We start from the raw sequence: 12,273 nt of genomic DNA on the forward strand, positions 1-12,273 counted from the left end.
GTGTTTATGCCATGCGATCATGCAACATGCATACAATAGTAAACTAACTCTCGGCGTGAATGCCACGGCTTCTAAGGCTAGAACGCATGTGATAAATATGCGATAAGTCTACAGGGTTTACACATAAACCTCTATCTCTATTTATGTGATGACAACATGACATTCACACAAATATGTGACCACATAATATCATTCCTATTCCTAGGATGCATACGATGCAAGTTGACAAACAGAGCTTATCTCTAAGTCCCTATCTCTTGTTTATGCAAGCCTAATCTTGCTCTTTTGAGTCCAGATTCTAACCTAGCTCTCTCGAGACATTAGATTCTTTCTTTAGATTCTCTCTCGAGTAACTCTAAAGGGGTATTTTGTACAACATAAAATTAGACAATCGCAAGCAATGAACTTCTTAGATCATGTTAACTTAGTTCCTCTCAACCCATTCAACTAGTTTAGCTACTCATGCGTATTAAGAGAGTGAGCAGATGTAGAAATAAAACTTCCATTGAATAGATATAAGATGAAATACAGAATAATAATGCAAGTATAGTAAAGAGCCTAGAGCAATTTCTTGCTGCCAGGCGTTACACTGTTTCTACTTGTGCTCTAAAGATATTCTCGCTTTCGCAAGATTCAATCCGCTCTCTGCTCTTACGCCCCAAGGTTCTCTCTCGAGCTGCCTTGGACAATCTCTAGCGTCACCACTCTTCTCTTGCTCCGCCGTAAAATGGAAAAGAAAACTATGAACAGAGGTATGAACTTGTAATGGTGATGAGGTAATCGATTGCTTAACCCCTTCTCTGAAGAATGCACTTGGTATTTATAGGGCATCAAAGGTGAAAGGCAGCTTCTCTCTCTTGGTTGTGCAGATGGGATAGCTTTAATTTCTGACTGATGTGCTGGATAATTGTCACCGATAAAGCTGGATGTACTTTGTGACCGTTATCGGCTGTCAACTTAATTTGGATCTGACTGCCGTTAGCTTTCTGTCCCATCGATCTTAATTGTCCTTTCGTCCGGATGCGTCCACCATGTTGCAGTGATTCTTCTTGGGTGAATGTTTGCGAGCACGATCAACGCAATGTCTTGCGGTGAAGTTGCGTTTGACTAATGTATTCCTACGATCGCATTCTTTGCATTGCATTAACGCATTATTCTACACAAAAATATAAAGATCAACTTCTTTAATGCATTGGACGCATGCGACCGCAATATTATAGAATTTATGCTTAATGGACGCAATTTAACATATTTCATCAACGCAATCCAACATTGTTTAAGGATTTAGCACTATGATAACGTGCATTTCTGCCCGTTATCAAATGTAAGCAAGAATTCACTAGAGATAGGAATAATCTTACGTCAGCCAGGTTTATGCGATTACCTTGTCTTATGAGCGCATCATTCATCATTTAGGCATACTTGGGAGAGTATAAAAACCAAATCTAAGTGGAGAGCGGATTGGATCGCATAAGTAAGAATGGGGAACTTAGGAATAAGCTTTGTTTGCTATTACATAGCGTATGCACCCTACGGATAGGATATTGCATGCGTCCAGAAGTAGAATACGGTTGTATGCAGTCATCTTGTTTATGTGTGGGAGCACATGAGCAGGAATAATGACTTAGGAATAAAGCCTCTCGACATTATCGCATATACATCGCATGCGTCCTAGAGCTCAAGTGTGTGTAGCATGATCGCATAGCTTGTGTTGGCTGAGGTTGCCCTTGTGGTCAAGCTTTGGGTTGTGATGAAGATATCCTCACATTTTATCTATTTTCCATGCATTTTACTACGCGTCAACAGTTGTCATGTCTCTACCTCTCATTCATACTTCCAATGCTTTGTCTGTTTGTTAGGAGTAAGAGTAGTTATTAGATTGTACCCTCCATCATTCTTTTATTCATCTTCCGAAAACACATCACCGCATAGCATTTAGTTACAGGTCCCTGATTTGATCTTGGATCATCTGAGAAACTTGCGTTCGCGTTATACTTAGCGTGAGCACAAGAAAACTTGTGACAAGAACGCATGGTCATCGCATATAATAGTAACGCATATTTTCATTCCAACGCATGACCACTGACGCATGATAATAAACGTATAACTTAAGACATGTATCGCATATTGCGTTCACCATAATTTAGTCATCAAGTCTTTGACGGCTAATTTCATGTCATCAGCAACCATAAACACCCGATCTACACGACCGTAACACCACACGAACACTTCGTACTCGTCCTCAACGATCGCCTCGGTCGAACTTCTCCGCAACAGCGAATGGCCTCCACAGCACAACGAACGGTCTCCAGAAAACCACGACGGTGTCGAGTTGAGTCTGACACCACCAACAAGGCGACCTTGGTATTCTCGGTGTGAGAATCTAGAGGGTGGGCTCTGTTCGGACTTGGTATGAGGCAGACGAACGGAGGAAACAATGATCGCGTACACGACTGAGCAATTGGGAGATGGCTGAGACCTATTGTATAGGTCGATGCCCAATTATTTAGATAAAGCTATGTGATCGTCTAGCAAAAGCTATGCGATCTTTTAGCTTGGTCTGTCACCTACAGACACTTCACGATCGTGTACCTTGAGCCAGTGATCATCTAGCAAAGCTATGCGATCGTTTAGTAAATACTGCACTAAATGTATCTCATACAACATATCGATCATATCAAATATAATCGAATTACCTCTTGTCAATTTGAACATTTCAAATCAATACCAAGAACTGATCCTCAACAGAATCCAAGCTACCAAGGGGACCTCATGGACCTGTAGCTCCAAAGCTTCAACAGTACGTGAATAACTGAATAAACTCTTTAGTCATGGGATCCACCATCCATTAACTGCTAGGCACTCCACTAAAGACCGACAGCTGAACTCTCCTTACTACAGATATATTATGTGTCCATCTTAACCAATCAGCAGTGCGACAACCCTTCACAGATCGCTTGTAAGTACAGCTGAGCCAATAACCGTTATGCCCCTGTAGTTACATCTATCTTCTTAAGTACCATTGATCCCTCTAATAAACATAAGTCATAGTCATATTATGATTGAGTCTTCTCTTCCAAAGAGAAGCTGTGGCCACTATGTTCAAGCCCCAGAATCAACCCTTAAGGGAGCAATCTCTCTACTTATCCCTGCTTCGGAAAAGAAGTGAATTCCATCTTGTGGATTGAGTTCCTAGCTCCCAGATCAGACAAGTCCCCAAAAAGTTAGGCACGTTGAGTTGGCAATCTAGCCACTCTCACCCATACTAATCAAAGGACCACCCTCAAAAGCAGGAGTTCCCAAAACACTCAGGATTGAGGTCGTGTCACCTATGGTCGTTTAGGTGAGATGCAAGTCTCTAGTATCAACGGCGTTATATACAGAGTCTAGTCATATCGTGGTCTAGGTCTTATACAAACTCTTTGTATAGGACACCCCCGCTCCATGTCTCCACATGAATGGTCAGGATCTACCATCTATAGTAATTTACAACACTTACAAACCTCTACAAAGCAGGCCGTATCCGTAATATCACCAGGATCAAGTATCTCACCTTAATCCTTGTACTACAGACCGATTTAGGTTATCACTTAAGGCATGATTCACTTGTATATCACATATACATGCTTAAGTTCACATAAGATAACCAAGGAGCTTTGTTTATTGGATATGAGTGAATACCAGAATTAAATAACACTTATTTTATTCATTGAACAATGTGTATCTTTACAAAACAATGAGACACCGGGAGAATTAGGACACCAATCCCAACATGCTAAACGATCAAGAGATACGTGAAGAAAGAGTTCTTCAAAGGTATTGTTTACTCGATCCCTTATTTGTTCATTTAGAAGCATGCTATAATTTATCTATAATGTATAACTGTTTCTGTTTGATTGTAAATGTTTATGTTCTTTCACAATGGGGTTTGGAATGATCTGCTTCCGCTCACTGGTTCTCTAGATTTAAAGTTCCTTCAGACACGAAGTGCCGCATGAACCTTTCAGTGTGAACATCTTGAGAACGTGAAAATTTTAAAATCAAAACATCATATTTGATTTTAAGGTGAACAACTTCCCCCATTCACCAAAATCTCGATTCATGTAAACACTTTCCGAATGGAGGTCACTCTCAAGGTGACACGAAGTGAAACATGAATTTCGATCGTGAACTCTTAGGGACGTGAGAGTTAAAAATAATCATATCATATATGTTTATTAATCTTCGACTGAAGCGTTCTAACATATCATATACGTCATTTGATTTTTACCAAAGTGTTCCAATAGCATATCATATATGTTATTAAACTCCCACTGAAGATTCTAACGTTAAACAGGGTATACATTTCCTTAAGATTGTTCCAGAATAAAATAACCTAAGTCTAGGTGTTTATCAATTATAACGTTTATATTTAGATTTCCTACGATGTGTAGGTGATAAACCAATTTTAAAACCTCACTTCGCTCATGTATTTCTCATAAAATCGATTAATAACGTTCAATTATTCGGCCATAATCCCTAGGTTGGAGGTATTCTATAGACCGTTAACTTAAATACCCCCAGCCTTCGATAGGATTATATACCGGTTGAGTTTGTAACCCAAGTTTTATAAGTTTAACGACCTATTTTAACTATTAGAACGAATGGCTAACCTACATGGGTATACAACTATTCTTTGTTATGGATTTTAAATGTCTAACCCAATTTTATAACAACTTACAAAATTTTAGACATGCTAAACATCCACAACATACATCAAAGACATTCAATATTTAATATAACATTTATATTAAATAAAAGAAACCCTAAACATGCATACTATATATTATAACACTTTATAACATACTTTCAATGTATATAACATACTTCCTGTGGTGGAATTTTAAATCTACATAGTATACTATATACACATACAAGATTTATTTAATTATAACATACATCACATATGTAAATAATTAAACACATACTGATATGGTTTTAGTTTTGGCATTTTTAAGCAAACAAAGCCTAATTATTACAAAAAAAACCAGCAAGAAACAGCTCCAAAACTTTTTTGGACCGCTCGAATCGCTCCAAATCGGACCCAAACAGCTTGAACCAGACGTGAACTACCTAAACCAGACTAGCCAAAACATTTTTTGAAGCTGAACCAAACTGAAAAAGAAGAGAATCAGTCGAACCGGCTTAAAACTCGCTCAATCAAACGTCAAATCGAACAAGAACTCGTTTCCTCACTCGGTCAATGCTCGTCAAGCCGGTCAAACTCGTCTGGTTCAATTGAAACTCGATCCTCGACGGCTGATTGAAATAAAAACTCGCTCCTCGCTCCTCGATGATCCTCGATACTCGCTCGACTATGAGCAGCATCGTGACGCTCAAGGGTAGCGTTGCAACGCTGCCTGGACAGAAGCTCACGATCCAGATTTTTGCAACTCGACCTTCTTCACTTTTTTTTTCAATTACAACTTAATTTCAACTCTCATGACTCCATATAAATTATAGACTCTTGAGCGCACATATAAGCTCATTAATCAAGAGCCAATTACAAATTTAACTAAGGAATCAAGGAGAATTTAAATGCCAAATCTAAAAAAAAAAACATATCAGTGCACCATTTTTATATATCTCATGAAAAAAGACCCACCACACCAAAACTTAACAAAATTGAATGCTTAAATAATGCTCTGATACCAATTGTTAGATTATATCAACATGCAATAGAAGCAACAAGAATCAATAAGCATTCTAATTCATTAATTTTGGCAATAAATAAAGCATGCTCATATAATAATAAGAGGGTTTCAAGACATACCTTTGTACCTCTTGAAACTCGAATTCACTTCTTCAAATCTTCTTGTGAACTACCTCAAGATCTTCCCTACTATTCTCTTGGAGCCTTAGATTAAGTTGTGGGACTCAAAATAAACTTGAATGAAGGAAATTTGGAGAAGAAGCTCACTGATGCAACTTGATGAGCACCTTCTTCAACCTCTCAAGTTTTCAGCAAAACTCAATAAGTACATACAGTTTGCATGCTCGATTCTCAGTCCAATCTTCCCTATTTATTGCAAGACCATCATGCAAAGAAGATAGCTGCATGAAAAACGCCTCATGCTTGGAAGATTGAATCGAGAATTTGGTGGGAATTGAGTGAGCTAATTGGTTGGATAGTGGAGAAATCCAATTTTCCCATTTTCATGTTTTCAATCATTTTTCAATTTTTGTTTTATAAATTGATTTCCAAAATCAATTTTGATTTCAGAATTGAAAAAAAACTTTATTAATTTTAAAAAATTAATTTCATAAATTAATTTTCTAATAAAATTAACAAGAAGTAATTAATTAAACAATTTAATTAATTCTAATTAATTTAATATCAAATATTAAATTAATTTTAACACAAATTACACCATCATGAATCCCTATTCATGAATTTAATATTTAAATCATATTTAAATATTAATTGATTCTTTAATTCAATTTAAACACGTAATTATATCACATATAATTACTAATTCCCTTAATTCTAATTTGAACGTTTCAAATTAACTTATCACGCTACTCTAAGACTAATCCATTTACGAGCTAGGAGGGGGACCTCGCGGACCTACAGATCATAGGCTTCAATGATCCGAGATTAATTGTCTAAACTCTATACACCGAATTAACCCCCATTCGTTAACTAATGGGTCACTCCACTAAAGCTCATAGTTGCACTCTCCTCACTGTAGATATATTATGTCCACTCGATATAACCATGATTAGTAAGTTAACCCTTCATAGGTTGTTCATAATAATAGCTAGGTCAAATGTCTGTTTTACCCCCGAGATTACCTCTTTGTTCCTTAAGTCCCACTAATCCTCTAATGAACAATTGGTTTGTAATCCAATCAACAAACCAAGTCCCTCTCAAGCCAATGAGAGGGTGGGGCCCTTGTTCAAGACCCGGAGTCAACACTTAATGGAACAACCTCTCTACTATCCTTGAAAGTAGGTAGGAGTGAATTCCATCTTACACCCTATGTCTCCAGCTATCTATCCAGTCTTACCCCTGAAATGGAGGTTTATTGAGTCGACGCTGTTGAGCCAAACCTTACCTATGCACATCTAAGGATAATCCCGAATAAATAGGAGTTTATAGTTAGCTCAGGATTAAGGTCAAGTTACTTAGGTCATCACTTTGAAATAGTCAGTCTTAAACAATAAACAACGTTATAAAGTAAGAGTGACTAATTTCGTGGTCCGATCTTATACAAATCCATTGCACAGGACGCCCCCACTCCTCATGTCATAACATGTACGAATTAGGATCACATTATCTGTAGCATTTTACAATTCTTTGTAATAACTACAAAGTGAGCTGCATCCAATAGTATTACTAGAATAAGGCACCCAACCTTATTCATATACTATAGATCATTTTGACTATTTACTCGAACATGATCAACTTTTATGTCTCCACATAAAGTTCAAGTACTCATGTAATAGTCATGGATCTTTTAGTTTATTGGATTTATTTCTAAAACAAAATAAACAATTCATATATTTAATAACAACTTATTGAATTTTCAGAATAAGTTTTATTGTTTACAAACCATGAGTTTTGGGACATAAAACCCATACAGTGAAGAGAGTGCAACTATCAAGCTACAGTAGTGTGATTCAATAGTTAACTAATACTGATTAATTCGGTCTAAAGAGTTTTAGCCAATTAATCTCACATTGTTGGAGCTAATGATCTGTAGGTTCATAAGGTCTCTCTACTAGATCATAAAACATGAACATCTTGAATTAGTAAATTGAGTGAATTTGGAATGATTTCAAATTGAAGCGTTCAAATTGAATTTAGGGTTTGATTTTGGGTAGTTCAAATTCAAATTAGGGTTTGTATAATTATATTCGATATAATTAGTTAACGTTTAATTATTGAATTTAAACGAAATTGGAGAGTTCTAATATTTAAATATTAATTTAAATGTTAATTACATGAGTAGGATTCATGTTTAAAGTTTGATTCTCTACAGAATTGTGCAGGGAAGTAGAATGTCGACATGAACCCTAATTCACATTGATCATATCAAAATTGTAAATCTAAGACCAAATATTGCAGAAAACATTCAATTGAAAACCATAACATTCGTAATACAGTAATCCCACCAAACCAATGCAAAAAAAATTAAATGAAAAAATTGATAATACAATTTGGCCCTGATACCAATTGAAGGGATGAAAACCCTAAGAGAAGCCAAAACACATAACCCAAATGTATTTAAAATTGGCACTTAAAATAAAACAATTTTGCATTGGAATAAAATAGAAAAATAGATTAAGCATGTAATTCAAGAATTGCAAACATTTTGATAGTAAAATTTCTCTATTAGGAACTGGGATTGGGCACCACCACTTTAAGTCCTTCCTATAGAAATTGAGGAGATGAGAATTGTGAGTTTTGAATATAGATTAAGCATGTAATTCAAGAATTGTGAGTTTGGAATTGGGAGGAAGAGAGAAAACAAAAAAAATGCAGAGAGTTTTGAATATCGATCAATTGATTTTTTTTTTTTTTCTTTTGTTTTGATATAGAGAGAATGGGAAAGAGAGGGTGAAAGTGAGGAGATGTGGGACATCCCACGGCTCTAGTAACTCCCCTACGTGGGAAGTTGCATTTTATTTAATTAAGATAAAATAAAATTATTTAATTAAATTAAATTAAATAAATAAAAACAATAACCATTTAAATCACATTTAAATGATTCCCTCTCACATAACCTATAGTTTTAATGGACATCTAATGTGTATAAATTTTAACATATAGTTTTGATTTAATCAATTTAATTAAATTCAAAATTCAATTAAATTAAATAATTAATTAATTCTCCAATTAATTAATCATCCAATTAAATATCACATATTTAATTTAAATTTCTCATTTGAATCATATTCAAATATATTTCTATCATTTAACCTATAGTTTTAATGTGCATCCAATGCACATTATTTTTAACCTCTAGTTTTCAATATGAATCTTATTCATATTAAGATTCGCATTAAATTAATATTTGAACTCCTTTCAAATATTTCATTCTCTCATTTATTAATTTTGAATTATATCCAAAATTAATAATAAAGTCTAAAATTAAAATTTATATTAAAATGTATCAACATACATTAAAAAATTCCCAATTCTGAATTTAAACATTTCAAATTGAATTTAATGACAAATTACCTCAATACCCTTTACAAGCTAGAAAGGGGACCTAATGGACCTGCAGATCAAAAGCTCCAACGATGTGAGATTAATTAGCTAAACTCATTAACCAAATTAATCAATATTCGTTAATTGTAGGTACACTCCACTAAAGACCCACAATTGTGCTCTTCTCACTACAGATATATTTTTGTGTCCATGGATATAAACCAATAACAACAAGTTAGTCCTTCACGAGTGTTCATAACACCAGCTATGTCAAATTACCATTTTACCCCTGTGTTACCTCTACATCCTTAAGTACTAGTGCTCTTTAATGAACAACCTATTTATGGTCCAACCATTAAATAGAAACCCTCTCGAGTCAATGAGAGGGTAGAGCCCTTTGTTCAAGTCCCAGAGACACCACTTAAGGGAACATTCATTTACTCTTGAAGTCGGAAATGAGTGAAATCCATCTTGTATGATTATGTTCCCAACTACCCACTCGGTCTTATCCCCAAAATGGTAGGCATATTGAGTTGACGAACTGGCCACTCTCACCTATATAAATCAAAGGAAAATCTCTCGTGAATAGGAGTTCATAATATACTCAAGAGTAAGACTAAGTTGCCTAGGTCATCCTATTGAAATAGAAATCTAACTAGCCAACGAAATTGCATCTAGTGGTTACTATTTCATAGACCGATTTTGTGCAAACTCATTGCCTAGGATACCCTCACTCGCGTGTCTCCTACACGAACACATTAGATCACTGATAGGTACCCAACCTTACCCCTATACTATAGACCCTTTATACTGTATCTTAAACATTGATCCCCATATGTCATGTAGTTCAAGACTCATAAGAATGTTAGTTTATTGAATTTTAGGGTTAATAAGACAAAATTAAATAAAATATCAATAACACTTATTGAGGAAAACATTAATGACTATTTATTAATGACGGTCATTTAATGACATTCACTATGTACGAGTTTTTTAGGGTATAAAACCTAACAAAAGGAGCAATTCATCTACTTACCCTAAAGATGGAAATGAGTTAATTTCATCTTATATAGCTATGTTTCTAGCTCCTTACTCGGACAAATCCTCAAAATAGTATGCTTATTGAGTTGGTGATTCTAGCTACTCTCACCCATACAGATCAAATGGTTGCCCTCATAGACAGAAGTTCATAACTCACTCAAGATTGAGGTCGAGTTACCTATGTCATCCTATGAAATGTTAATCTCTTTAATCAATGGTGTTTTAAAAAGAGATTAATCATTTCGTGATTCGGTCTTATACAAACTCGTTGTATAGGATATCCCTACTCACGTGTTACCACATGAACAATTAGGATCATATCGTTTGTAATACTTTACAACTTTTGTAACAATTACAAAGTGGGTCATATCCGTAGTTTTATCAGGATAAGACACCCAAGTTTATCCATATACTACAGATCATTTAGGTTATTACTTGAACATGATCTACCTGTATGTCTACCACATACTATTCAAGTTATATAAAATAACCTTGGATTTTTCTTTAATGGATTATTGCATATATAAAATAATCAACCATTATTTTAAATAACTTATTAACTACGAGGATTTAGGACATACATCCCAACAGAGACATACGTGGGACGTGCCCATTAACTATTTTCTAGGTCAATCACATTAATTTGGACTCTGATATGAACTAATCCTCTTTTCTAGGTCCAAAATAGGTCTAGGGTACTTTTTTTGGCCCAAATCCTGTTATTTTTCGACCATATTGTTTCTCTTCTTATTTTATGTGGATTATACCTTTTGATCCAAGATCACTCCTAATAACATTCATCTAAAAAACCATTATAAATTTCTATTGATAACTGAGAGAAAAATATTTATTTTTCTAGGTTGCTTTTAAATTGTTTTAATAACAATTTAATGCTCATTGGTAAAAGTCAAAAGGTAAACATAAAAGAAGAAGAAGAAAAATTAGATAGAAATTTGATAATTGAGTCTTTTATTTTTAAGTAGGATTGATTTTTAAATTTTCTTTATACATAACGCATATAATGATTGTATAATTTTAATTTTATTTAATTATAAAAAAATCCACTCATATAACATTTTTGACCAATTTTTAACTCATTTCAAACTTTGGTTACTTCATGTGCATATTATTTAAAATTTCAGCAGATATTTGATTTTCTAACCTTAATTATTCTACATATCCCATTTAAATCTCGAATATTTAAAATTAAGATATTTAATATTCATTCTCATGAACCAACATTTGTGATTGAAACGAGTGGTCAAATTTAAGTTTTTGTTTTTTGCTTTTGATTTGGTTCAATGTGATTTCTATACTTTTAACAATGTTTTAATTTGATGATGGTATTTCCAATCTTTTTAGTTCTTATACTTTCAAAACATTTTTCTTCTTTGTATTTATAAAAAGTAACTAATGTGGTCTCTTTTTTTCTTTTTTCTCCAAAATTGCACGTTCTATAAATGATGAATTTTTTTTTAATATAAAGTTATAGCTACATTTCAAGAAATCTATTTAATATATAGGAAAATGTTCTATTTTTATTGGAAAAAATGAATAGATCGGCCAAAATATCACTTTAAAAGTATATGAACTAAAATGACGGATAATTAGCTATAGGAAGTGAAAAAGATAATTATATAAACTATCACATTAAAAATATATGAACTAAAATGATAGATAATTAACTATAGGAAGTGAAAAAGACAATTATGTCACAAAAACTTTCCCCTTTTTATTTCTTCCCTCTCATCTTCTAATCTATGTGTGTTTTAGATGGGGTTTCAAAGTAGTTTATTTATTTTTTTAATATCATTTTTAATTTTGGACAAGATTCCTTGATCTCCTAAATTTTGATGAGATTTAAAATGTATTTGGATTGACTTTCTAAGTATTTAAATATGTATCTATAAGTACAAAAAAAAAAGTATTTAAAAAAGTTTATACTTTTGAAATTTTTTGTTATAAAATGTAAATATTTTTTGGATTTTTTTTTTATTTATAAAAATTTCCCACCTAATAATCAACCTTATAAAATT

The sequence above is a fragment of the Benincasa hispida genome, chromosome 8 (assembly GCF_027475165.1).
Source record: "Benincasa hispida cultivar pf3 chromosome 8, pf3_genome.v1.1, whole genome shotgun sequence".
Classification (NCBI taxonomy): domain Eukaryota; kingdom Viridiplantae; phylum Streptophyta; class Magnoliopsida; order Cucurbitales; family Cucurbitaceae; genus Benincasa; species Benincasa hispida.